Genomic DNA, 5,037 nt, shown 5'->3' with positions numbered 1-5,037 from the left:
GAACAAGGGAAAAGCCGGAGGCTGTTAAACTTGGAGAGGAGACGATTTATCTGTCTACAAAAGCCTGATGTGTACGAGGGATTGGGATTGTGTCTGTCTCTCCTTGCTCCAAGAGGGGGCAAGCAGGGGGTAGGTAGTTAGAGAGGAAGCTTTTCATAGAAGAAAGAGCTTGCTGGAAAGGAAACAGGCTGTGTAGATAGTGATAACCCCGTCAGTGGAGGCAATCAAGACAAGGCTGGACATCCACTTGGTGGAAAAGCTCTGTATAGGGCTCCACTCTGCTGGTGCAGAGCCTGCTTGGGATTCTCTCTCTCTCCCTCTCTCTCTAACCCTTCCATGTGCTCCCTTTCTGTCTCAAAATAAATAAACTTTAAAATAAGAAATAAATAAAAATTTATCCTTTAACAAAATGTACTCCACATCCAGTGGGAAAATAGGGTTATTTATCTATAGATGGGTACTACTGTGGCATCTACAGACTGCTGTAGATGTGCCAATTTCCCATTGGGCAGAAGAAGAAAAAAAGGACATTTGGGAGATAATGGAGATGGTGAAGCCCCCTGTCCTGGAGAAGAGGTCTTGGGAATGGTCCTGGAACTGCATGCAGGCTTGGTTGACAAGGATGAAGGGATAGGGACAATTCCCAGCAGCAGCGCCCAGGGCCAGAGTCAGGAGAGGGACAGTATTGACACCACCCCCACCCCTCCCATGGCTGGAGCTGGATCTTCCACCATCTAAAGGGAGGCTGAAGGAGATTAGCAGAGGTTTTCCTCCCCTCGGTTGCTTCTCCTATGTCACCTCCTCCAGGAAGCCTTCCCTGATGCTCCTTTCTCTTACCGAGGATTTTTGGCTTCCTCTGTGTTCCCGCAAGCTCTTAGGCATTGGAATGGAATTGGAATGGCCTGTCTAGGTATGTGTGCCTTCTCCTGTTTCTAAAACTGAGCTCTTCAAAAGGGCAGGGATTGCAAGAGTCTTTGCCACTGAAACCCTGGGGCCTAGGACACAAAAACGTGGAGAGGGAGATAAACGAGTGCAGACTGAATAATGAATGAGACAACAGGATAGGGGTGTGACCAGGCAGGAAGTCCTGGAAATGCCACCCCAGACCTCCTCGGGCAGCTGGCGCCTGGACAGAATGGGGTCACTCTGCCAGAGCCCTGGCCTGCCCCCATCGCCCAGGAATAGAAGCCATGCATCCTTGAACAAATAGTTAATCCAACGCCCTCTCTCTGGAGCTCTGGACCTCACATCCCAAACAACCCCTGTTCCAATCCCAGTAGGCAGAAGGGCCCGGGCAGGGAAAATAACCAAACCTCCAGTCTGACCTTTGCCTCCGTCTGAGCCAATCAGTAACTGGCCCAGAGGTTGGCAGGGCCATGCCAGCACCCCACCCACTGCGTCCGTGCCTTGACTGTGTCCTTCAACAGAGACACGCACACAAAGGGCGTCAGCCCAAACCACTCAGCGTCCTGATGTCTGCTCTTTGCTCTTGGTATCATCCACCTGGAATGCCTCCTTCTCAAATTGCTCTTTTCAAGGCTCTTTTCAAACGGCACCTCCACCCTGAAGGCCCCACATCTTCTCTCTGTACCAGGAAGTTCAAGCCTAGTGGCATTTCATGGAAATGGGTCTTTGCTTCGAATTCGTAAAGCCCACCAACGCTGTTGGCTCTGATTTTCCGGCTCACCCCACTTCCAGCCTGCCCCTTGGATGTACCCAAAGAGGTTAGGAGATTGGAGAGTGACAGGAGGAACCATCTGGCCCCTGGTCACATAGGCTTACTGTGCAACTTGAGGTAACTCCTGTCCCTCCCTGAAATGGACAGATGTCCCAGTGGCGACGGGAGGGAGTTTGACTGGATCACTGCACTTCCCAAACTTTAGGCACTCGTTACCCGCTTTTTCCTTATCTGTATACCATTTGTGCATGTTAACAAAACCCTTTTTTTTTTTTTTAATGTTTATTTATTTTTGAGAGAGAGAGGGAGACAGAGGATCCCAAACAGGCTCTGCACCGTCAGCACAGAGCCCAACGCGGGGCTCGAACTCACAAACCACGAGACCGTTACCTGAGATGAAGTTGGACACTTAACTGACTGAAACACCCAGGCACCCCAACAAAAACATTTTAATTGTAGTAAGATACATATAGGGGCGCCGGGGTGGCTCAGTCAGATAAGCATCAGACTTGATTTCAGCTCAGGTCCTGATCTCACAGTTCATGAGATCAAGCCCCACGTTGGGCTCTGTGCTGACCGTGTGGAGCCTGCTTGGGATTCTCTCTCTCCCTCTCTCTCTGCCCCTCCCCTGGTCATGTTTCCCCCCCTCTCAAAATAAATACATAAATGTTAAAAATAGTAATAATATTTTTATTTTTTTTAATTTTTTTAAATTATTTTATTTTATTTTTTTTAATATATGAAATTTATTGTCAAATTGGTAGTAATAATATTTTTAAAGACACAAATAAACATAAGATTTACCATTCTTACTATTTGAAGTATATGGTTCTGTGGCATTCACGTTCTATTGCAACTCTCACCCCATTCCGTTTCCAGAACTTTTTTGTCTGCCCCAAGTGAGACTCTGTCCCCATTAAACATTAACTCCCAATCCTCACTTTCTGCACCTCTTTGCCACCACTGTCCCACTTTCTGTTCCTGTGACTGTGACTCCTCATAGAAGTGGAATCAAACGGTAGATGTCCCTGTGACTGGCTTGTGTCACTTAGGATAATGTCTTCGAAGTTCATGCTATAACATGGGTCTGAATGTTACTCGTTTTTCAGGCTGAATAACATTCCGTTGTATGGACATACCGCATTTGTGTGTGCATCCATCCATCGGCGGACACTTGGGAGGCTTCGTCCTTTGGTGGTTGTGACTCATGCTGCTGTGAGCATGGGTGTACGAATATCTCGTCCAGACCCTGCTTTCAGTTCTTTTGGACGTATACCCACAAGTGGAATTGCTGAATCATATGGTCATTCTGGGCTTTGTTTTTTTAACGCTAATTTAAATTTGAGAGCAAGAGAGAGAGAGAGAGAGAGAGAGCATGTGGAAGGGGGGCAGAGAGAGAGGGGACGGAGAGAATCCCGAGCAGGTTCCTTGCTGTCAGCAAAGAGCCAGACGCAGGGCTCAAACTCACGAACCCGTGAGCGCATGGCCTGAGCGGAAATCAAGAGGGCACTTAACTGACTGAGCCACCCAGGCGCCTCCCAGTAGTTCTGTTTTTAATTTTTTGAGAAACCATCCTACTGTTTCCCACAACAGCTTCATCATTTTTGCATTCCTACCACCAGGGCACGGGGGTTCTAATTCCCCACATCCTGGCCAACCCTTGTTTTCTCTCTTGATTGCTTGTTTGTTTTTAATAGCAGTCACCCTAATGAATGTGAGGTGATATCTCATTGTGGTTTTGATTTGCATTTCCTTAATGATTAGTGGTGTTGAGCATCTTTCTTTTTTATTTTTTAAATGCTTATTTATTTTTGAGAGAGAGAGAGAGAGAGAGAGAGAGACAGGGCATGAATGGGGTGGGGGGGCAGAGAGACACGGAGTCACAGAATCCAAAGTAGGCTCTAGGCTCTGAGCTGTCAGCACAGAGCTCGACTCGGGGCTTGAACCCACGAACCGTGAGATCATGACCTGAGCAGAAGTTAGAGGCTTAACCGACTGAGCCACCCAGGCGCCCCGGGGCATCTTTTCATACGCTTGTTGGCCATGCGTGTATCTTCTTTGGAGAAATGTCTATTCAAGTCCTTTGTCCAGTTTTTGTTTTTTGTTTTTTTTAGTTCATTGTTGAGATTGAGTTGTAGGGGGTTCTTTGTATACTGAGTTAATTAACCCCTTGAGTCAGATATATGGTTGGCAAATATTTTCTCCCAATCCATACGTTGGTCGCCTTTTCACATATTGTGTCCTTTGATGCACAGAAAATTTAATTTTGATATAGTCCGGTGTATTTGTTTTTACTTTTGTTGCCTGTGCTTTTTGGCATGGTTCCCTAGAAATCATTGCCAAATCCAGTGTCATGAAGATCCCCCCCCCCCATGTTTTCTTCTATAGTTTTAGAGTTAATTTTTAGGTCTTTGATTCACTGGAGTTAATTTTCATAGATGGTGTAAGGTAAGGGTCTAACTTCATTGTTTTGTGTGTGTATACTTTTCCCAGCAACATTTGTTGAAAGACTGCCCTTTTCCCAGTGAATGGTGTCGACACCCTTGGCAAAACCACTTGACCATATATGCAAGGGTTTTTGTGCACTTTTCAAAAACTAAATATTTTCTTGGAATGGCCTCATTTTAAAACTAATAAATGTGTTATGGGAAGAAACTTATAATACGGCTAGAATAGAAAACCCACCTCATTACCCAGAAATGGAAGGTTACAGTAAAAGTAAGCACAATGGGAACCAAACCACTGTCATTAAATTCTAGCCAGAATCTTTACTCACTGAAAAGAATGAACAGAATGAGGTGTTGAAGACCTATCAGCACCAAGGAAGGTTTTCTCCTCGGCGTAATCAGATTGATAGCAAAGTTAAAAACAGAGTGCATGTAATGAAGCATCATAGATGTTTGATGGCTGCACTGGACCATTGCCCCTCAGGATCCCTGCTGGTGATGAGAAGCCTTAGACATTGATTCTAGTTCTGCTGATGTCTCTAATTCAACCGGTGACCCCGGGCAAGTTTCTGCCCTTTTTCCAGCTGGTGTACTCATCTGTAAAACCAATGATGACCAGCCACTTTGGAAAACAGTTTCGCAAATGTCTTGTAAAGTTAATAATACACATAACATATGCTCCAACAATTCTAGTCCTAGGTATTTACCCAAGAGGAATGAAAACATTTGTTCGCACAAAGAAACCCCGGGGGCCTGTGGCTGGCTCAGTCAGTGGAACGTGCAGCTCTTGATCTTGGAGTTGTGAGTTCAAGCCCCATGTTGGGTGTAGAGACTACTTAAAAATAAAATCTTAAAACCAAACAAACTAACAAACAAACAAACACAGCTTGCACGCATGCACATGTTCACAGC

Source organism: Panthera uncia, assembly GCF_023721935.1.
Source record: "Panthera uncia isolate 11264 chromosome E2 unlocalized genomic scaffold, Puncia_PCG_1.0 HiC_scaffold_19, whole genome shotgun sequence".
Taxonomy (NCBI): Eukaryota; Metazoa; Chordata; class Mammalia; order Carnivora; family Felidae; genus Panthera; species Panthera uncia.
This window is presented reverse-complemented; position numbering follows the sequence as displayed.